The sequence below is a fragment of the Eubalaena glacialis genome, chromosome 8 (genome assembly GCF_028564815.1).
Source record: "Eubalaena glacialis isolate mEubGla1 chromosome 8, mEubGla1.1.hap2.+ XY, whole genome shotgun sequence".
In the NCBI taxonomy this organism is placed as follows: Eukaryota; Metazoa; Chordata; class Mammalia; order Artiodactyla; family Balaenidae; genus Eubalaena; species Eubalaena glacialis.
This window is the reverse complement of record NC_083723.1, coordinates 84523832-84548494: the sequence shown is the minus strand read 5'-3', so window position 1 is coordinate 84548494 and position 24663 is coordinate 84523832.

Below are 24663 nucleotides of genomic sequence, written 5' to 3'. Positions count from 1 at the left end.
CACTCCACTGCTGAGAATCTGAATTGGAGATGGGAAATACCTGATCCATGTGGTATCACTAGAATCCACTCCTGTGCCCAAGGCAGACATCACTAATAAATAATCATGGCCAACCCACTGAACCTCCATTCAACCTCAGACTCTTTCTGAATACAATTCTCCAAGTAGTCTTCATTATCTGTCAAGAATCTTCATATAAGATGAAACCTATTTTTCTACCCTGCTCGAAATTAACGAAGCATATGCAAACTCCTGTCCCTGGTATACACTCTACGTGAACACTGCCCCTGACCAGGGCTCTGGTATTGCTGTTGCCCTTGGCCTGGATTCTCTGTAGCTGACTTTCTTCCCCAGAACCCCTCCCTATTAAAAAGTTTTCCCCTCCCCCAACCCAATAAATACAGAGCTCAGAAGTAAAGATAACATTTTGGGTTTCTTTAAAATAATCTTGCAGCCCTTTGGGATACCCACAGTGACCATAACTTGGGTCATAACCTAAAGTTGGGACCCAGTAATCAGTATTTAATTCCTGGCAGATTTCCAGTTTTCTGCATGTTGACTCGAACTCAGTCTGGAATGATCTAAAATTAAATTGCATTGTCTTTGCTCTTTCAAAAATAAAGTGACTTTATCATAGCTGCCCACTACTTTCAGCATTTTAGACGAATAGAAGTATATACAGACCAATAATCTTACAATGAATTTAATTTCCTACTTAATTACTCAGTGTCATTCGTTAGAGTGGATACTTCAAAGAAAAACACCTTATAGACTCTCCTGTGTTTGGATACTTAATAGTGATTTTAAGAAATTCACCTCAGGGAGGAACACCTTGGAGTTGGTTAAAGCACATAGAATTTTTTGAGAGAAGTGACAGAAACGCAATGCAATCTGATTAAAACACAAGGGAGGTTATTGGAAAGGCACTGGGCACACAGACAGGAAGAGCTGAAGCTACATGGACCAGGCTAGTTCTGGGGCCTTGGGGGACCAGAACCAGGGCCTGGTCCCAGCAGGCCTTGCTCCAACACTCATTTTGGTTTGGCTCGGTCCTGGGGTCCCCTTTGGCATACAGGCTTTCTCCACAGAGCAGGACAAGGCCCTAGTGTTTCTAACTTCACAAATGGAAGAAAGGAGGACCTTCCCCAGTGTCAAGCATCTTGGGGAAGAGCTCTGATTGGCTTAGCTTGACTTTGGGGCCCATACATCAACCATCACCTGTAGATACTGGCCGAGGGGTAAGGTGCTCTGAGAGTCCAGATGGGTCCTCTGCCCACCCCTGGGGTCCAGACACCGGGTCTGTGACCAGAGGGGGATGGAGTGGGAGTAAAGGCAAGCAGGGAATTGCAAAGCCACAGCCACCACAAGCCAGTACAACATCCCTCACATGTATTGCAGCATCTAATTCTGAGCACAGGATTTAATGGAGGGAGAGAGAAGGATGCTGGCTATCTGATGCCTTAGAAGAGTCACTAAAAGTGGGGAGGCAGCAACAGTAAGGCCAAGGACCCCAAAGGAGAATGTCACTCACTATACACTTTTCCCCAGAGTCAGCTCTGCCCCCTAAACCCGTCAGTGGAGAAGAGCAGCGATTGCACACGCCTGTGCCTCTGTTTCTGATGTGACCAGTGAGGGCGGGAGGAGTCCACTGTGCCATGTTCAACCCGACACTCAGGGCTGAACCTGTAGCTGTAGAACTTTTTCTTGGTCATCATTGAGACAAACCATGGAGCCAGATCATCCTCCTTTCACCTGACAGGTTTCCAATTCTGACCAGGACCTGTCTCAGCTTTTATTTACAACCTATCCTGTGAGCACACATACCATGAGCTTATGCATTATTATCAGTGTCTCTTAAATCGTGCCTTGTAGGGTTTCTTTGAGCTGTTTCCTACAAACATGCACTGAATCTGTTCTACTTGACACAACCTGGGGCTGGACAGAAACACACTCCTGGGGTAACGGCACCAACATATGCTACTGCCGACAGTGGGGGCATCTGACAGGGGTCAGTGGGAAAGTCTGGAAATGCTCTTTTGTGATTCCTAATATGTCAGGAAGCACGCAAAGTATTTTATACATATGAGTCAATTTAATCCTCACAACAGCCATGTGAGCAGGTATTATTATCTCTGCTTCATAGATAAAGAAAATGAAGCTCAGAGAGGTAAACAGCATGACGGCTCACTGTAACCCAGAGGCCAGGCTGCCCCATGACAGAGTCCATGCAAGGCCTCCCACTCTAAGCTCACCCAGTGCCTCCCCTGCCTCACAAATTACATGACAAAAGTCTACAGGCTCTGTTGGGTCTTGTCCTCCTTTTCAGCAGAGCACTTTAGCCAAAACTGAGCCCTGCATGCACCCACCTCCCGACTGAAGCTCAGGCACTTCTGGGCAAGGCAGGGACTGGGAAAGCAGGGAGCCTGCAGGCTTTAGTCCCTAAGCCTCCATGGGGCAAGGGGCTTGGTGAAGGAGGCGTTTGTGCAGCTTCTGAGGTGGGGTGGCCGACACCTGGGACCAGGAGAAGGCTGTGCAGTGCCTGTCTGCTGTCGATTCCCAAAACAGTCCTTTGGACTCAACTCTGAACTGTGAAGAGAAGGGCCGTGGCACCAGGGGAAGCAGCTGTTTTCCCAAGTTCAGGAAGGACTCTGAGAGATGAGGTTGGCCGAAGGTGGAGAGGGTGGGTAGGAAAACAGCTCTGATGCCCAAGTGACAAACTCCAGTTCACATGGAAGGAAAGGTAGTCTACCAGCAAGAAGTCTCCCTTTTATTGACCTCAAAACCACATTTCCCAAGATAATTATATGAACACAGTTTTTACTAGAGGAAAAGAAATCATTTTTCCTCAGAACAACACTGCAGTTAAACTTGTAAAGTACATACAAGTCTTCCTTTATTACTTCACGAGGAAGTTGTTCCAAAGATCTTGGGAAAACCCATAAAAGTAACACGATAACTCTATTTTGGTATTTACCTGGTAAAGAGCTCCTCTCTTATCCTTATCACAATATTTTTCAAACCTGATTATAAAAAAGTTCACTTCACCAACTTCACAAGGCAAAACAATTGTTCAGATTGTCCATGAGTTCCCAGCTTTCAAAATCTGTCAGCTGAGTAATATAATTTTTCCTGAGAAACATTTCCAAAATGCATCCCCCAAAAATATATCTGTCACTTTTCCCAGAAAAAAAAGGCAATTGAGTGATTTTTTAAAAGTTTTTTTCCCAAGTCTTTTCTTTAAGTCTTTTTAAAAACAAGATAAAACTACATAAAACTGTTTTCTAGTAAAATCAGTGACTACATTTGCACTCTGCATTATGGGAAAAAAAAAACAGTTCAAGTCAGAAGTAACAGGTGAAGAGAAAGGAATTTCGTGGAAGGACAAAGCTTCAGTAAGCAGCATGCAAGTGGTTTTTCAGGGATTAAGTATTAGGGCAAGTGGCTTCCCCTATGTAAAATATCTTAATTCACAGGCCTTGTTTGGTTTGCTTAATCCAACTTTGAGCCATCTAATTGGGTCACATAAGTGCTTTAGAAGGGGTTAGGCTGTCCACTGACATTCTCCAATTGAAAGGTTTCAATGATCCCTTAGAGCAAACCAAAGAAATTCTTCCTTAATGCTAAAATGAAAACATTGCCTCAACAGCCTCCAGGAATCTCCCTCATTCAAATTCACCCCAAAAGAAACCCTAAATCAGTTCAATGCTTTTATTGACATCTGTCTTTCCACTGTAGGGTTTGTTTTTTTTTTTTCCAATCAAGAACACTGGAGTGTAGAAGAGTATATATGTTAAAGCCAATGCACAAAGGACCCTAAATAATTACTATTTTTTTTATTGTCCTGGTCCAGGAGGGATGGGAGAGACAGTGCTATAGCCTGGCATCAGGGATGGGCAGTGGTAGTTCTGAAGCCCAATGCCTAAGCCCAAGCGGGTCATTCTGAGACAGGAAAACACAGACATGGGCAGATCCAGAGGGAGGATAGGGCAGAGAGGCACGTCAAGCCAGAACAAATGAACAAGCCATGGGGGCACCCAAGGGTGGGGAGCTATCTCTCTGGGGAGGAAGGGTTGGCACGCAGGATGGAGAGGATGCAGGGTGCAAGGGAGGGAAAGCTTGCTGGGAGGAAGCCCTGAGTCAGTGGGTGCAGCACCAGAGGCTTTGGGTTTGGTATCTGTCGAACTTCGTCACTCATTTACAAAGAGAAAATAATGTCCAAAAATGGAAAGTAGCTTTCATTCTCTTCTCCATGGACTCAGCAGAACTGTGAATAGTGAACATTTCTCAGGGTTGTTTCTGCTTCTTGGAGCAGCTGCTGAGCAAAGGCGTTAAAAATCATCCAGATGAGGACCATTTGGTGAGTGCCAAGGAACACCAGCAATAAGACGGACTCAATTCTTCGAAAGGACAGTAAAGGAAATACTAAAAAAAAAAAACCACTTTTTTATTGAGCACCTACCCCCTTCTCCTTCTGTCATATTTCATTACAGTCCGGGCATACCAATCTGGCCAGCAAACAATTTCTTCTCTACAGTTTCCAGCCTAATTTGTAGGCAAATCTCTCCTTTCCCTCAATGTGAAATACAATACCTTTCAGTGATGAGAGGGAATTTGTTCCATCTATGCCACAATTAACGGCTGTGATTCCCCATCCAGGTTTCCCTGTTGCTCACTGGAACACTCCCAAGAGGGAACAAGCTCTCCCTCCAGGATTCCTTTAATAAGCCCCGTCTTTGGAACACCAAGCTGGGAAAGCCGATGAGAATCGGGGTGGCACCCGTAGTATGGAGTAAGTCACGGTTGAGTTCTTCTGTACAAACCACATGCTTCCACATCATATCCAGTGTTTCCTTACCATCTGAAATTACATCAAGCTGGGATTTGGTTTGAATTAAAAGGGAGGGGTCTTTTTGAGGGAAGGGGCCCCTGAACTGATGTTGGAAGAGTTGGGGCCACCCGCTGGGAAAGCCTCTGAAAATTGGACTCATACGGCCAAGTTGCCTCTCTCCATGCTCAGCGAGCAAAGCCTCCCAATCACGCTCAGCCCTGCCTTTCCACCTATACCCACTCCTCCACAGCAGATGCCTACTTTGTGTCGGAGCCTGTGAAAGGAGCTGAGGATGCAAAGATCAGCAGGCTACAGTTCCAGAGGGAAGGCACTTCACTCTTTGGAGAGGGCAGGGCCGCCAAAGGCTTCCCAGAGAAGGGGACGCTTGAGCTGAGCCCAAGAGATGAAGGTGAAGTGAGAGGAGTGTCTGTCTCCCTCTGATGAGTGCAGCCTCACTGTGTTTCCTCCTTCTCTGTGCTCCAGCCACATCCAACTTCTCTTTCTTCTAACCCACAGCTCCTACGATACCTTGCTCCTCCTCCAGTGCTCTGCCTTCACCCAGGTAACTTCTGCTCTTCTTTCTGTGTCAGGGCCACAGTTACTTCCTCAGAGAAATATTCCTGACTTTCTGACCAGATCAAGTCCCGGCATTTCACAGGGGTTGCATCACCCATGTCGTTCACCTCTGCATCATCCATCAGAGCAGTCGTTTAACAGTTGCCTGTAGGATTCTTCAGTTAGTCTATTTCCTCCACTTGACTGTAACCCCATGAAGACAAGGACAGGGTTTCCGTCTGGCTTCCTATTGGACCCCCACCGTTAAGCATGGTGCTCATTAATATTTGTGGGATGAATGACTGAATGACCGAAAGGATGAATAGATGAGTGAGTACAGAAGACATGGAACCCAACACCTGGGAAGCGAGTCTTGTGTGGACAGAGGAAAGGGTGAGTGTGGTGGGTAGGGGATGCCAGAAGGAAGCCAGGGAATGCTGTGAAGGAATTGGGACCTACCAAAAATGTGAACTTCAATTCAATACTGAAAGCTGTGGTGATCCACTGAAAAAGAGGAGGGGAGTGGCTGCCTGAAAAACCCAACACACAGAAGACCCTAAGTGTGCTTAAGCTTTGGGGGCCTTAGAGAACTAGCGAGGAGAGAGAGTTTGCTCTCTAACTGACACAGGGGTGGGAAATACTGTGGTTTAGTAATCCAATTGAGTTTGCTCAACAGGCAGTAAATGCAATTTGCTGTGAACCATAATTATGTATGAATTTTGTTTTTTACTCCAAAAATTTCCCAGAAGAATCAATTATGCTCTGATTTTAAAAAACAAAACAGTATTTCAATGTTTACGCTTCAAAGTTCTCTTATCCACCTTCCTCACCTTATTTATCTTTTGTTCTATTTCAATTTGAATGAAATCCTCCACATATGCACAAATTAAATGGACTTGCTGTTGCTACACTGCTTGAAGCAGTTTTCACATAGATCTGTTTTGCTTTGCTTATGTCTCAACCATACCATTTCTGTGTGTTTTAATCATTATTTGGCAAGGGGTTTTCAGATGTAATTAAAAGCAGCTAATCACATCAAAAATTTAAATGGAAAGGTTTATAAACCTGTGGCACATTACAAAAAAAATGTAAATAATATCAATGTGAGAACTGCGCTAGGTTTCACATAAGAGAACACGAACTGGATGAAAGCTCTTGAAATATAAACTGTTGAACCGAGAAGGCCCAAATCTGAAATTAGCCTTTTAAAGTCTTCTAAATATTTACACAGCAATAAAATACAGAGGAGTTTTAGAGGGACTCAGAGGTAACCACAGTAGCAAGTATAATTGTTGAAGTTTAATTTGCTGCTAACGTAAGAAATTGTATTTATGTAAGGGAGATTCAGCTGAATACATGGTTTCAAAGAAATGTAATTTTAACACTGAATAAGGATATGTCACCGCGATCGCTTGTCCTGTAAGGTTTAAGTACTCTGTTTCTGGTAAAGTTTAATGTTTTAAACTTTATGTTTTAAAATATGTGAAAGGGAAAGAAGCAAAGTAGTATCATTTAAGCTCCTACTGTGTGGCAAGCATCATACCAAAAGCTTGCTATATTTTCTCCCAGCCTACTCAGCAAGCACCACAGTGGGCTGAGGTGGTGTTTTTCACTCTTTTTACATACGCTAAGAACCGAGGTTCAGAGCCTGAGCTCACACAGCAAGCAAGTGGCAGAGCCAGGAAAAATTAACAAAGGAAACAAAGATTAATTTTGGAATCATTTCCTAAATGAGAGCTGACACATGAGTATTTTAGCAAAAACCAACAACAACTCATACACAGGATTTAAGAGTAATTATGTAAATGACATTCTTTGGCTTTGGAAACTATCCCTAATTCACACAAAATGCACATTCTCCTTGTCTGTGTTTTTGCCCCTGTACAGCCTTTACTGCACTAAGTCCTCGAGGTCAGCACTGATTTTGCTCCTTGTGCACAGACGCTATTCAACAGGTTGCACGAATGAAAACAATAACTCAGTTCAACCGGAGTTCAGCCCCTCCCCTTCCATGGACCCCAGACACACCTCCACTGCTGGCCGAGTTGGGAGTCCTCTCCTGTTTGCTCCTGGCACTCTGGGCCCACTACTGCCAACACCTGTCACATTGCATTTTACTTAGTTATCTGTTTCCCTCCTGTTCTGAGAGCAGGGAAGAGTATTTTCTTTTTTCTTTTATTAATTGGGGTATAGTTGCTTTACAATGTTGTATTAGTTTCTGCTGTACAAGGAAGTGAGTCAGCTATATGTATACTTATATCCCCTCCCTCCTTGGACCTCCCTCCCACCTCCCCCCCCATCCCACCCATCTAGGTCACCACAGAGCACCGAGCTGAGCTCCCTATGCTATCTATTTTAAACGCGGTACTATATATATGTCAGTCCCAATCTCCCAATTCATCCCACCCCCTTCCCCCTGCTCCCATGTCCACACGTCCATTCTCTATGTCTGTGTCTCTATTCCTGCCCTGCAACAGGTTCATCTATACTATTTTTCTAGATTCCACATACATGCATTAATATACAATGTTTGTTTTTCTCTTTCTGACTTACTTCACTCTGTATGACAGACTCTAGGTCTAACCAAGTCTCTACAAATGACCCAATTTCATTCCTTTTTATGGCTGAGTAATATTCCATTGTATATATGTACCATGTCTTCTTTATCCATTCATCTGTCGATGGACATTTAGGTTGCTTCCATGTCCTGGCTATTGTAAATAGTGCTGCAATGAACATTGGGATGCATGTGTCTTTTTGAATTATGGTTTTCTCAGGGTGTGCCCAGTTGTGGGATTGCTAGGTCATATGGTAGTCCTACTTTCAGTTTTTTAAGGAACTGCCATGCTGTTCTCCATAGTGGCTGTATCAATTTACATTCCCACCAACAGTGCAAGAGGGTTCCCTTTTCTCCACACCCTCTAGAGTACTTATTGTTTGTAGATGTTTTAATTTCATTTTCCAAGTGTTTGTTGATAGCATATAGAAATATTATTGATACTTTATATTTATATTCTTGAATCTGTAACTGCTAAATTCATGAATTCTGGTAGCTTTTTTTGAAGATTATATTGTCTGTGAATGAAGACAGTTTTATTTATTCCTTTCCAATTTCTGTGCCCATCACCACCACCTGCTTTTTTTTTTTTTTTTTCCGTTACTGCACTGGACAGGACCTCCAGTAAGATGTCAAATAGAAATGGTGACAACAGACACATTTTCACCTAATTTCCAGTCTTAAAAAAGAAGAGTTCAGTCTTTTACCACTAAGTATAATGTTAGCACATAAATGCCTTTTACCATGTTGAGGAAATTCCTTTCTATTCCTAGTTGGCTGAGATTTTTAAACCAATAATAGGCATTGAATTTTATCAAATACTACTGCTGCATCCACTGAGATAATCATATTGTTGTGTCAATTTGTGTTTCCATACAAATTGTGAAACTTTTTGTTCTAGTTCTGTGAAAAATGCCAGTGGTAGTTTGATAGGGATTGCATTGAATCTGTAGATTGCTTTGGGTGGCAGAGTCATTTTCACAATGTTTATTCTTCCAATCCAACAACATGTTATATCTCTCCATCTATTTGTATCATCATTAATTTCTTTCATCAGTGTCTTATAATTTTCTGCATACAGGTCTTTTGTCTCCTTAGGTAGGTTTATTCCTAGATATTTTATTCTTTTTGTTGCAATGGGAAATGGGAGTGTTTCCTTAATTTCACTTTCAGATTTTTCATCATTAGTGTATAGGAATGCAAGAGATTTCTGTGCATTAATTTTGTATCCTGCTACTTTACCAAATTCATTGATTAGCTCTAATAGTTTTCTGGTAACATCTTTAGGATTCTCTATGTATAGTGTCATGTCATCTACAAACAGTGACAGGTTTACTTCTTCTTTTCCAATTTCGATTCCTTTTATTTCCTTTTCTTCTGATTGCTGTGGCTAAAACTTCCAAAACTATGTTGAATAATAGTGGTGAGAGTGGGCAACCTTGTCTTCTTCCTGACCTTAGTGGAAATGGTTTCAGTTTTTCACCATTGAGGATGATGTTGGCTGTGGGTTTGTCATATATGGCCTTTATTATGTTGAGGAAAGTTCCCTCTATGCCTACTTTCTGGAGGGTTTTTATCATAAATGGGTGTTGAATTTTGTCAAAAGCTTTCTCTGCATCTATTGAGATGATCATATGGTTTTTCTCCTTCAATTTGTTAATATGGTGTATCACGTTGATTGATTTGCGTATATTGAAGAATCCTTGCATTCCTGGGATAAACTCCACTTGATCATAGTGTATGATCCTTTTAATGTGCTGTTGGATTCTGTTTGCTAGTATTTTGTTGAGGATTTTTGCATCTATGTTCATCAGTGATATTGGCCTGTAGTTTTCTTTCTTTGTGACATCTTTGTCTGGTTTTGGTATCAGAGTGATGGTGGCCTCGTAGAATGAGTTTGGGAGTGTTCCTCCCTGTGCTATATTTTGGAAGAGTTTGAGAAGGATAGATGTTAGCTCTTCTCTAAATGTTTGATAGAATTTGCCTGTGAAGCCAGCTGGTCCTGGGCTTTCGTTTGTTGGAAGATTTTTAATCACAGTTTCAATTTCAGTGCTTGGGATTGGTCTGTTCATATTTTCTATTTCTTCCTGGTTCCGTCTCGGAAGGTTGTGCATTTCTAAGAATTTGTCGATTTCTTCCAGGCTGTCCATTTTACTGGCATATAGTTGCTTGTAGTAATCTCTCATGATCCTTTGTATTTCTGCAGTGTCAGCAGTTCCTTCTCCTGTTTCATTTCTAATTCTATTGATTTGAGTGTTCTCCCTTTTTTCTTGATAAGTCTGGCTAATGGTTTATCAATTTTTTTTATCTTCTCAGAGAAACAGCTTTTAGTTTTATTGATCTTTGCTATCGTTTCCTTCATTTCTTTTTCATTTATTTCTGATCTGATCTTTATGATTTCTTTCCTTCTGCTAGCTTTGGGGTTTTTTTGTTCTTCTTTCTCTAATTGCTTTAGGTGTAAGGTTAGGTTGTTTATTTGAGATATTTCTTGTTTCTTAAGGTAGGATTGTATTGCTATAAATTTCCTTCTTAGAACTCCTTTTGCTGCATCCCATAGGTTTTGGGTTGTTGTGTTTTCATTGTCATTTGTTTCTAGGTATTTTTTGATTTCCTGTTTGATTTCTTCAGTGATCTCTTGGTTATTAAGTAGTATGTTGTTTAGCCTCCATGTGTTTGTATTTCTTACAGATTTTTTCCTGTAATTGATATCTAGTCTCATAGTGTTGTGGTCGGAAAAGATACTTGATACGACTTCAATTTTCTTAAATTTACCAAGGCTTGATTTGTGACCCAAGATATGATCTATCCTGGAGAATGTTCCATGAGCACTTGAGAAGAATGTATATTCTGCTGTTATTGCTTGGAATGTCCTATAAATATCAATTAAGTCCATCTTGTTTAATGTATCATTTAAAGCTTGTGTTTCCTTATTTTTTTTCATTTTGGATGATCTGTCCATTGGTGAAAGTGGGGTGTTAAAGTCCCCTACTATGATTGTGTTACTGTCGATTTCCCCTTTTATGGCTGTTAGTATTTGCCTTATGTATTGAGGTGCTCCTATGTTGGGTGCATAAATATTTACAATTGTTATATCTTCTTCTTGGATTGATCCCTTGATCATTATGTAGTGTCCTTCTTTGACTCTTGTAATAGTCTTTGTTTTAAAGTCTATTTCGTCTGATATGAGAATTGCTACTCCAGCTTTCTTTTGATTTCCATCTGCATGGAATATCTTTTTCCATCTTCTCACTTTCAGTCTGTATATGTCCCTAGGTCTGAAGTGGGTCTCTTGTAGATAGCATATATACAGGTGTTGTTTTTGTATCCATTCATCCAGTCTATGCCTTTTGGTTGGAGCATTTAATCCATTTACATTTAAGGTAATTATCAATATGTATGTTCCTATGATCATTTTCTTAATTGTTTTGGGTTTATTATTGTAGGTCTTTTCCTTCTCTTGTGTTTCCTGCCTAGAGAAGTTCCTTTAGCATTTGTTGTAAAGCTGGTTTGGTGGTGCTGAATTCTCTTAGCTTTTGCTTGTCTCTAAAGCTTTTAATTTCTCTGTCAAATCTGAATGAGATCCTTGCTGGGTAGAGTATTCTTGGTTGTAAGTTTTTCCCCTTCATCACTTTAAATATGTCCTGCCACTCCCTTCTGGGTTGCAGAGTTTCTGCTGAAAGATCAGCTGTTAACCTTAGGGGGATTCCCTTACGTGTTACCTGTTGTTTTTCCCTTGTTGCTTTTAATATTTGTTCTTTGTATTTAATTTTTGATAGTTTGATTAATATGTGTCTTGGTGTGTTTCTCCTTGGATTTATCCTGTATGGGACTCTCTGTGTTTCCTGGACTTGATTAACTATTTCCTTTCCCATATTAGGGAAGTTTTCAACTATAATCTCTTCAAATATTTTCTCAGTCCCTTTCTTTTTCTCTTCTTCTTCTGGGACCCCTATAATTTGAATGTTGGTGCGTTTAATGTTGTCCCAGAGGTCTCTGAGACTGTCCTCAATTCTTTCCATTCTTTTTCCTTTATTCTGCTCTGCAGTAGTTATTTCCACTATTTTATCTTCCAGGTCACTTATCCATTCTTCTGCCTCAGATATTCTGCTATTGATCCCTTCTAGAGAATTTTTAATTTCACTTACTGTGTTGTTCATCACTGTTTGTTTGCTCTTTAGTTCTTCTAGGTCCCTGTGAAACGTTTCTTGCATTTTCTCCATTCAATTTTCAAGATTTTGGATCATCTTTACTATCATTATTCTGAATTCTTATTCAGGTAGACTGCCTATTTCCTCTTCATTTGTTAGGTCTGGTGGGTTTTTGCCTTGCTCCTTCATCTGCTGTGTGTTTCTCTGTCTTCTCATTTTGCTTAACTTACTGTGTTTGGGGTCTCCTTTTCGCAGGCTGCAGGTTCATAGTTTCCGTTGTTTTTGGTGGCTGTCCCCAGTGGCTAAGGTTGGTTCAGTGGGTTGTGTAGGCTTCCTGGTGGAGGGGACTGACTAGTGCCTGTGTTCTGGTGGATGAGGCTGGATCTTGTCTTTCTGGTGGGCAGGTCCACGTTTGGTGGTGTTTTTTGGGGTGTCTGCAGCCTTATTATGATTTTAGGCAGCCTCTGTGCTAATGGATGGGGTTGTTTTCCTGTCTTGCTAGTTGTTTGGCATAGGGTGTCCTGCACTGTAGCTTGCTGGTCATTGAGTGGAGCTGGGTCTTGGCGTTGAGATGGAGATATCTGGGAGATTTTCGCCATTTGATATTACGTGGAGCTGGGAGGTCTCTTGTGGACCAGTGTCCTCAACTTGGCTCTCCCACCTCAGTGGCACAGTGCTGATGCCTGGCTGGAGCACCAAGAGCCTGTCCTCCACACGGCTCAGAATAAAAGGGAGAAAACAGAGAAAGAAAGAAGAAGAAGATAAAATAAAATAAAGTAAAATAAAATAAAAGTTATTAAAATAAAAAATAAGTATTAAGAAAAATTTTTTTAAGTAATAAAAAAGAAAAAGGACAGACAGAACCCTATGACAAATGGTAAAAGCAAAGCTATACACACAGAAGCATACACATATACACTCACAAAAAGAGAAAAAGGTAAAAAATATATATATATCGTTGCTCCCAAAGTCCACCTCCTCAATTTGGGATGATTCGGTGTCTATTCAGGTATTCCACAGATGCAGGGTACATCAAGTTGATTGTGGAGATTTAATCTGCTGCTCCTGAGGCTGCTGGGAGAAATTTCCCTTTCTCTTCTTTGTTCGCACAGCTCCCGGGGTGCAGCTTTGGATTTGGACCCGCCTCTGCATATAGGTCACCTGAGGGCGTCTGTTCTTCCCTCAGACAGGGTGGGGTTAAAGGAGCAGCTGATTCGGGGGCTCTGGCTCACTCAGGCCAGGGGGAGGGAGGGGTACGGAATGTGGGGCGAGCCTGCGGTGGCAGAGGCCGACATGACATTGCACCAGTCTGAGGCACCCTGTGTGTTCTCCCGGGGAAGTTGTCCCTGGATCACGGGACCCTGAAGTGGCAGGCTGCGCAGGCTCCCGGGAGGGGAGGTGTGGAGAGTGACCTGTGCTTGCACACAGGCTTCTTGGTGGCGGCAGCAGCAGCCTTAGCGTCTCATGCCCGTCTCTGTGGTCCGCACTGATAGCCGCAGCTCGCGCCCGTCTCTGGAGTTCCTTTAGGCAGTGCTCTTAATCCCCTCTTCTCGCGCACCAGGAAACAAAGAGGCAAGAAAAAGTCTCTTGCCTCTTCGGCAGCTCCAGACTTTTCCCCGGACTCCCTCCCGGCTAGCTGTGGCGCACTAGACCCTTCGGGCTGTGTTCACGCCGCCAACCCCAGTCCTCTCCCTGGGATCCGACCGAAGGCCAAGCCTCAGCTCCCAGGCCCCACCCGTCCTGGCGGGTGAGCAGACAAGCCTCTCGGGCTGGTGAGTGCTGGTCGGCACCGATCCTCTGTGTGGGAATCTCTCCGCTTTGCCCTCCGCACCCCTGTTGCTGTGCTCTCCTCCGTGGCTCCAAAGCTTCCCCCCTCCGCCACCCGCAGTCTCCACCCACAAAGGGGCTTCCTAGTGTGTGGAAACCTTTCCTCCTTCATAGCACCCTCCCACTGGTGCAGGTCCCATTCCTATTCTTTTGTCTCTGTTTTTTCTTTTTTTTTTTGCCCTAACCAGGTACATGGGGAGTTTCTTGCCTTTTGGGAGGTCTGAGGTCTTCTGCCAGCGTTCAGTAGGCGTTCTGTAGGAGTTGTTCCACATGTAGATGTATTTCTGATGTATTTATGGGGAGGAAGGTGATCTCCGCATCTTACTCTTCTGCCATCTTGAAGCTCCTCCCAGTTTTATATATTTACGTGCATGTTTACTATTTCTGGCAGTCTTTATTCCTTTGTGTAGATCTGAGCTTCCATCTGGAATCATCTTTCTTCAGCCTGAAGAACTTTTAAAAATAGTTATTGTCATGCAGATCTGCTAACAATGAACTATGAACTCTCTAGGTCTGTTGGTCTGAAAATCTTTTTAATCTTAACTTTGTTTTTGAGTTATATTTTCACTGGATATAGAATCTCAGTTGACAGTTTTATTCTTTCAGCACACTAAAGGTGGTGTTCCATTGTTCTGGTTCGCATTGTCTCTAGTGAGAAGTCATCTGTGCTCTTATCTTTGTTTCTTTGTATGGCATGTCTTTTTCACTGGCTGCTTTTAAGATTTCCTCTTTATCATTGGTTTTCAGCAAATTGATTATGATGTGCCTTGGTATGATCTTCTATATATTTTGCTTGGCATTCTTTGAGCTTCTTGGATTTGTAGGTTTATAATTTTCATTGAAATTGGTACATTTTCCCTTACTATTTCTTCAAATATTTTTTTTCTCACTCCGCACTCTCCAACCACCACTTCTTTAAGGGGCTCAAATTATACATATTTTTAAAGTCCTTGATATGTTCACACAGGTCACGGAGGCTCTGTTTATTTAATTTTCAGACTTCTTCTTCTCTGAGCTTTGGTTTGGATAGTATTTATTGCTAGTTTTCAAGTTCATTAATCTTTTCTTTTGCAGTGTGAATTTGCTGTTAAGAGTACCCAGTGTATTTCCTATCTCATATATTGTAATTTTCTCTAGAGTTCCATTTGATTTTTTAAAAATATCTCCCCTTTCTCTCATTTGATTTATTAGGAGCCATTGGTGACAGATATAAACACAATCCCAAATCATGGGAAGATGCTTTCTAAAATCAACTTAATAATTCCAATAGTAGTTGTGTAATGGAAATTGAGGAGCCACCTTATGAATGTCCAAAAGGAGCCTGACCTCTGTATCAGTAGTGGTACAGTGGCAATGTAAATAGTAAAATGAAAAAATCCAGAAAGTCCCTTGGCATAATAGACAGAAGATAGGCTTTAGAGTAAGACAGATCTGAATTTATACCCTTAATTCTGCCACTTATGTAATCTTGTGTGAATTCCTTAACAGTTTCCTCATCCAGATAATAGAAATAATCACTTCTTAATATGGTTGTCAAGAAGATTAAGTGCTATAATATGAATAGAACTCAGTGCCTGGCACATAGTAGGAACACAATAAAGGCTCATTCTCATTATTTTATTATGATTTATAAACCTGTACAAATAATTTCCACCTCATCTCAAGAAAGAATTTTTATTCTTCTTGTCTTATATTTAAACCATCTGTCTACATTTTGGGCCCATATAGAATAGGACCCCTGTTACTATATTTTGTGCTGTTTCAGGTGATAATCAAACTTTAAAAAATGACAAAAAATACAAAATCATCTTTCCCTCATAGAATAGTTGGACACTTGTTACTTTGCATGGATTGCTGGGAAAACCCCCTCTCGATAAGCAGGCACCCCAATTGTTGGTGTCAATGAAGCCTAGTAAACACATATGTCAAGAGTGCTAGTTAGGGCTTCCCTGGTGGTGCAGTGGTTAAGAATCTGCCTGCCAATGCAAGGGACACGGGTTTGAGCCCTGGCCCGGGAAGATTCCACATGCCATGGAGCAACTAAGCCCGTGCGCCACAACTACTGAGTCTGAGCTCTAGAGCCTGCAAGCCACAACTACTGAGCCCACATGCCACAACTACTGTAGCCTGCGTGCCTAGAGCCCATGCTCCGCAACAAGAGAAGCCATGACAATGAGAAGCCTGTGCACTGCAACAAAGGGCAACCCCCGCTCACCGCAACTAGAGAAAGCCTGTGCACAGCAATGAAGACCCAACACAGCCAAAAATAAATAAATTAAGAAAAAAAAAGAGTGCTAGTTAAAGACGACAATTATGACAGGGCACATTTCTTAAACCAAGATAGTTTCTGTTTACAATATTTTAATTGTTGAAATAGGACCTGTACCAGACCAGATGTGTTTTCAGCTGGGTACTCACTGAGCTAGATTCCTCTATAATCAGGATGACCATACATCTCAGTTTGCCTAGAACTGTTCCTGTTTATGTGTCCCAGAATAATTATTAATAGTGCTCCCTTTCATTCCCAAAAGTGTTTGGATAATTAATTCCATGGTCACTCTATCTATAATTATCCTTTAACAACCATATTATGCAACTCATTTGGTAGATACCATAAGTACTACTGTGCTGTTGTTACTCTTAAAGCTGACCATGGTTTAAGACCTATATTAACATCTAGAATGTGATGTGCATTATGCCATCCCACAGAGGGATTCCTCAGACCACGACTTGCCTTCATGGGAGAAAAAGAAAGCAGGAGGACCCCAGGGTCTTTTGCCACTGAGGAGCCAGCAGCCCTTGCCACAGGTACAGATACCCACAGCCTTTGCCATCCAGGATCCCTGCAGTCTTTTCAGGGCTTGATAGCTCATTGCTTTTTAGCACTGAATACCATTCCGTTATCTAGATGTATCACAGTATATTTATCCATTAGCCTACTGAAGGACATATTGCTTCCATGTTTTGGCAATTATGAATAAAGCTGCTAAAAACATTCATACGTAGGTTTTTACGTGGACGTAGTTTTCAACTCATTTTGGTAAATACTAAGAAGCATGATTGCTGAATTGTATGGTAAGAGTATCTTTAAATTTATTAAAAACTTCTAAATTGTCTTCCAAAGTGCTGGTACCAGTTTTATTCCCACCAGCAATGAATGATTGTTCTTGTTGTTCCGACATCCTCACCAGCATTTGGTGTTGTCAGTTTTGTGGATTTTGGCCATTCTAAGATAAATGTTGCAGTATCTTATTGTTGTTTTAATTTGCAATTCCCTAATGACATATGTTGTTGAGCATATTTTCACATGCTTACTTGCCATTCATTTATTTTCTTTGGTCAAGTATCTGTTAAGGTCTTTTGCCCATTTTTCAAATCCAGTTTTTTCTTCTTGGTACATTTTGGGTAACAGTTCTTCACCTGTGAAGACAAGTCTGTGGCTTGTCTTCTCATTCTCTTGATAGTGTCTTTCACACAGCAGAAGCTTTTAATTTTAATAAAATCCTGCTTATTAATTTTTCTTTTCATGGATCATATCTTTGGTTTTATACCTAAAAAGCCATTGTCATACATAAAGTTATCTAGATTTTCTCCTATGTTATCTTCCAGGAATTTTATAGTTTTGTGTTTCACATATACACCTATGGTCCACTCTGAGTTAATTTTTGTGAAGTATAAGGTCGGTTTCTAGATTCTATTTTTTTTTTTTTTGCATGTGTATGTCCAGTGGATCCAGCACAACAGACTACACAACCAAAGATAAGGCAGAGATGACACGAGCCAGTGCCATTGGAGGAATCAATTATATACATACAAATGATGAGAGGGACTCAAATCAAGGACAAAGGCAACCAAATCAGGGGAGGTGATGAAATCGGAGGCCAGCCTGAGGAAAAATATACCACTGTTACTTGGGTGGAGAGGGAGGACTAGGTCCAGATGGCACTGGTTTTAGAAGTAGAGAATGTAAAGTATGTCTGGTATGGTGTGTATGTGTGTGTGTGTGTGTGTGTGTGTGTGTGTGTGTGTTTTAGGAAAAGTTGAAAAACAGCCCACCTCTCGTCCTTATCTATCTCATGTGTGATTAAAATCTGGGAAATGTTTAATGTTTTCTTTCAGAATTACTTGCTAATTGCTTTTTTCATTTTTGTGAGCTGCTGAGTGTGAAAGATGAAGATTACACACCATCATTTTCTCCAAGGAATGAGTAACTACTTAATTTTATCCCCAAAGAGTTAGTAAAATAAAAGATTCAGTTTCCTTACTTATGACTTAGAGACCTAAAGAGATTTCCTAATTTTCATCCTCAAATAAATAAGACAACAGTTCACCTAAATGCAGGAAGATAACATTAAAGGATTCAAGGAATATTATAGAACTAAACTTCACTAAATGGCAAGTGAATGGAGTCTGGGCTTAATTAGTATTCTGTCCTAAGTTAGAAGACAAAGTTTCTAGATTTTTTGTTTACATGAAAGGATTTGGGACCAACTGTTCCCCATATTCAGATGATCTTAATGTTCTTGGGATGTCAGGCACAAAGAAATGAGAGTTTACAGGTGATGCCATGAACTTTTCTTTCTGGAACTGGTACCAGATGGAACAAGTATTGATTACTACGGCCAGTTAAACAGAATTTAAGTTAATAGCACTTTAAACCTCTTCACTCTAACTAATCGGATGATCCTGGAGCCAATGAAGGGGATGTGGCCTTCTTAAATTTGATAGCAAATTGGGGATGCAATATTTATGTGGCTTGCAGTCAACTCTGAATATGGCTAAAATCTCACTAGCTGTTCTGTTGAGGAATAGATTCCAGGAATTTCGCTACCGCCCACTGCTCCTCCTCACCCAGTGTCATGAGAGGAAGGCGCAGAGCAAAAGGCTGTAGCACTAGACGAGCATGTTCTGTGGTGCCCGGTACTGAAAGTGTAAGTGTGGTGGAGATAAAACACAGTTTAAAACATACAAAATCTGATGTTCTGAATATCAGACAGCTAAAAGTGTAAGGGAAAGATTCCAGTTTCACAGACACCAAGTCAAAGTGGAAGTTCTTGCCTTTCAGGAATATTTGATACTTCAAAGTACACAATTACAAACCTATCATATACAATAACATTCTTTGTCATATAACTCCCATACAAAATCAAAAAACTTATTCTGCTATCAACAAGAAAATCATAACAAAAACACTTTAAAGTCATACCAAGATTAGTTCATTAAGACGAGATAATAAATTTCAAATAGAGGTAATTATATAGGCTCTTGGAGTGCTTAATAATCTAGCTAATGAAGAAGAGTGAATCATATGAAGACATTAGAAAAATATTTAAATATCTTCCTGCTTTCACATAAAATACTGATGGTGATGAAGATAACTTCAATGAGGACATTGATGACAAACTGGCTAATGACAGTTGTCAATTCCATGGCTATTTAAAATTTATCACTGGACTTCCCTGGTGGAACAGTGGTTAAGAATCTGCCTGCCAAAGCAGGGGACACGGGTTCGATCCCTGGTCGGGGAAAATCCCACATGGCACAGAACAACTAAGCCCGTGCGCCATAACTACTGAGCCTGCCTGCTGCAACTACTGAAGCCCCTGCGCCTAGAGCCTGTGCTCCACAACAAGAGAAGCCATCGCAATGAGAAGCCCACGCACCACAATGAAGAGTAGCCCCCTCTCGCCACAACTAGAGAAAGCCCATGCGCAGCAACGAAGACCCAATGCAGCCAAAAATAAATAAATTAATTAATTAATTTTTAAAAATTGCTGTCTCTGAAACCACTAAAAAAAAAAAGTTAAAAAAAAATAAAATCTATCACTGACCAATAAAATTTGAAATGTTCTGAAATCTTACACTGCAGATATGAAAGAAGATTGAAAAAGGTTTCCCTAAATATGATAACAATCCTAAAAACTAACACATTACTAATAATAAGTTGTAAAGCAGAAAGAAACTCTTGCAAACTATTAGTAACTTTTTAAAAATATTTGCTCAATAATGCCAGAGGAAAATTGAATTATCTTTCAATTCATTCTACAGAAAATAAAATTATAAAATTGTTGTTAATGGAAGAGGTGAATAAAGAATGTGCAGTCAAAAATATGCAGAAGTATTAAAAAAGCACTATCTAGCAGTCAATAGTATAAATATGTTATTTTTATGGATTCTGTGACATCTGTGGCAATTATTGACTTTTTACAAACATGTAATATGTTGCTATTCTTTCTTGACTCTAACTAAATATACACTTTTATACCTAATGTTGTACTAAAATTTTTTATTCTTTTTCTTTAAAAGTGTTCCAAAATTGTATAAGCTTCAAACACTCACAAAACCTGAACCCTGTGTTCAAATCAATGTCACCTAAGCACTCATAGAAAAAAATGTCCTGAGCTATTAAATTTTTCAGAATCATACCTTTCTTTAAAGCCAACTTTAAGTAAATACAGTTGGAGAGTCATATCAGCCTCTTCTTAGCACAATCTGCAAAAATAAATTTGGAAAGTAAGATCACAGCCAGTATTCTAAATCATTGATTGCTCCATTTGTCTATGGCTTGTTGACTGCTTTTAGGTTAGTTGATTTATTGACACAACAAATATTTACTAAACAGTAGAAAGAATCCAAGAACTGGTGTGTCCAAGGAATGTGCACATCTATTCTAGCAGGAAAGGAAAATCCAACTTGTGAAATACAGTAAGTGAGAGAGGTCGTTAGAGAGGTATGGAGTTCACAATGTTCTCGTGAGGGAAATGTGACTGCCAGCAATGGCGGTTAGGAAAGTCTTGAGAGGTGCCAATATTGATTTATTCACCCCCCCCCCACCCCATTACAGAAGTGATTTAAGGGGTTTACAAGGTCCTGTCAATACAACAAAAGAGAATACATTTAAAAGTGGAGCGAAATAAAAAGACAAAAAAGGAGGAGAATATAATAAGGAGCCAGCAAATGGGACTAAAAGCTGTGATGCACAATGCTCTGCCCACTTGCCCCTAGAGGGCCTCAAATGTGGCTCTTGGCATCCAGGTGAGGAGATAATTTATTCAGACCAAGCCCTGAGGAAGGGTTGGGATCTAGGTTGAATATAATTAAAATGAAATGATGGCGAGCCTGAGAATTAGTGGTTTTGCAACTTTTTTTCCACATCAGCCTGAACAGAGACCCTCTCTCCAACCCAGAGATTAGGCACTGGGGGACGTGATCACTCTAACAGGCATCTTACTCTAATTAGGCTTTGGCAATATTGCTGTACTGTAAGTTATACCTTTTGAAGTCCAAATCAACAAAACTCTTAACACATGGGATGTCCACATAGCTTCCATAATTTACCTACAAAAATAGAAAAATAACACCAGCTAATTCAATGCTACATACACAGAAAGACTATAGAAAAGGCAGCATCTGTTATAATCTAAACAGCCTTGTGTTGCTCTTTCAGAATCCTCTTAATATTATTTTCATATTTAATTGACACATTTGCTTTTTTGCATCAGATGATGTTAAGGACATGAAGAGAAACTGTAATTTTCAATACAATTCTATGTTAATATTACTGCTATAAATTATAATAATCATGCTATTTTGATGAAAATACATTACACTCTGGACTTTTCTGAACTACTAGAGCTCATTGTCCAAGTAGATTATTCTCTAAAACTCACGCTGTTAATATAGAAAATGCTAATCAGCAAGAGTACCTTTCTAATTATTATTTCTATCACTAAAACTGATACATTCTAAGATGGGATCTGTTCTCTTATTACAAGAGCAATAAATATTCATTAAAAAAACACTGAAAATATAGATCAGCGAAAATAAGAAAATAAAAGATCCTAATGTGCAACCAAGGCTGAAAACCACCAGCTTGAGTCTCTCTCCCATCAACCCTCCCCTCACAGGCTCCCTGACTATTGTGGACACACCCTTAATATCTGAACAGAAGGCCATGGACGACACTGTTGGCACACAAAGAGGACATTGCTGCTGTGGCAGGTGACCACTGACAATCCTGTGCTTATACAATGCTTTTTAGGAGGTTAAACACTCCTCACATATATTTTGTTTTGATTCTTTTGCTCGTCTTTACCTGCATTTTTATGTGACAGGGAATTTTGTACATTGTGACACAGACTACGAACTAGTCAGAGACAGATATTTTAAGAAAACACAGAGGTCTCTTGGTTTAGCAACTTTTAGGCCAGAGAATATTTTTCTAATTAATGGAATTTTAGAAAAGCCATTCATAACACAATCTGATGTTCCTCAACTTGAGGGAACCCTTGCACTCCAGGTGTACCTGACCTGTGGAAATACCAAGCCAGTCCCTTGAGAGGCTGGGTAACCAAACAGCTTAGAGAACTGGGGGATTGAGGTACAGAACTTTATCACTGACTCACCTCTCTTACGTCTGTACACATAGATATAAATGGGCCCCACGTGCCCAACCTGTGTTCACATGGGATGGGGACACATCTGGCCACGTCTGGAGGGCATGGTGTGGGCAAGGCTATTTACGAGAGTGCTAAGGAAACTTTCGGAATGCCGATCATCCTAAAGGAGAGCCCATGATGGAGGAGGGGCAAGGATCTGAGGGGAGTGGTATTTTGAAAGCTGTGGAGTGTCTATCACTTGGGTCATTCTCCACAGGCGGAAGGAAGAAACTGGGTAAAACCTAGGAGACATTTCGTGTAAAGCTCTTTGAGATATGAAAGCAGAAGAGAACATAGCTCTGTGGCTCACAGAACCCAGTGCACCAGAGTAGAGGATATGATTGAAGCTGCCATAGCACAGAACACAACAGCCTGAGCACGACCGCAGACTGGCACAGAGAAGAAACAGGAAAGGGCATTAGACAGACCACCCAGGTTGGACACCAAAAGCAGAAACTACAAAGAAAGGGGTTAATAGATTTGGCTACTTAAAATTTAGAAATTTTCTATTAAAAAAAAAAAACACACTCAGAAACAAAATTAAAAGACAAGTGAAAAATTGAGAACAATGTTTATATCATACTCAGTCAACCAAAGATTAAAATCATTTCCACATAAAAGGCTATTATAAATTAATAAGGAGATAATTATCACCACCACCAAAAAAAAGGAAAAGAAGAGTAGGAACAGGGAATTCACCAAAGGAGAAATACAAATGGCAAAAAAAAGTAAATTTTTTAAATGTGCAAACACACTAGAAATCAAAGAAATGTAGCTATCTTGGACTACAAGCCCTCGGTTTTAAAATGTACATCTTACCAATAATCTATACATTTGGGTGTGTATTTGGGCTTTGGGAATCAGCTTGGATTAAAATCCCAGTTCTGCTACATATTAACTGTGGGATACTGGACAAATTATTTAGACTCTGTAAATCTCAGTACTCTCATTTGTAAAACAGAGATAACAACATTCTCTACATCACAGTAATGTCATGAAGAGTGAACGAAATCATGCATACAAAGTACCAGCACATAGTAAGAATTTAATAAATGTTTGCTATTTTATTAGTACCTATCCTGATATATTGGGTAATAATGAAACCATTGGGCTAATCAGAAACCTGGATCATCTTCCTTCTTCCAGATTTGTGAGTTACTCCAAGATTATGTACACACACACACACATACACACACACACACAAAAGACATAATGGACAATCGTTATTAAAGAGTGAAATATTGGTCTCAAAATAATAGGAATAGTTAAGAATTATTTGGGTCTTGATTTTTAAACAGCCACTCTAAAAGATAACATAATTCTTGGCTCCATTATTTTTCTGCTAGTAGAAACACTTTAAACAGTTTTTGTGTTTTTAAATCATGAGGCTAAAATCAGGAGTAGAAGATATGTACAACTTAAATTCAGGAAATTCTTTAACAAAAGGTACATTTATGTCATTAATCAAATCATTTTTATCATTTTAGAACTTATATTTTAAATTTGATAATGTTTAAAAGGTTAATTAAGGATGGACCTAGAGAATATAATGTTTAGTGAAATAAGTCAGACAGAGAAAGACAAATACTATATGACATCACTTATATATGGAATCTAAAAAATAATACCGATGAATCTATATATAAAACATAAACAGACTCACAGACATAGAAAACAAACTTACGGTTACCAAACGGGAGGGGGTAACAAACTAGGAATATGGGATTAACATATACAAACTACTATACATAAAATAGATAAGCAACAAGGATTTACTGTATAGCACAGGGAATTATACTCAATATCTTGTAATAACCTATAATGGAATTAATTTGCAAAAAAAAACCTGAATCACTATGCTGTACACCTGAAACTAACAAAGTATTGTAAATTAACTATATTTCAATTTTAAAAAGTTTAATTAGTAACTTCTTTCCTTTTGGCAGCTAGTAAAATACAAATAGTAATAAATTAGAAACATTTTAAAATATTTATATGTATGATGTATGCATATAGAGTTCTGTATTCAAATGATCCAAATAAAAAAATAAAATTATTTGGTCAAGTAATTTTGCTAATAGGCTTAAGATACTGATAATGATTTCTAGGAAAACTTCTTGCAAATATACTTCTTAACGTTAAAAACTCTCAGTATAAGATGTAATTGTAGCAGCAAAAGTCACCTTAAACTCCCAAATCAGAGATAGGAAGCCTTTTGAGTTTACATTGGTAAACACTCCCTCATGGAATAGAGAAATAGTGGAGCCCATTAAAAAAAGGAAACAACAGAGGAGAGATTTGAAAGAGATA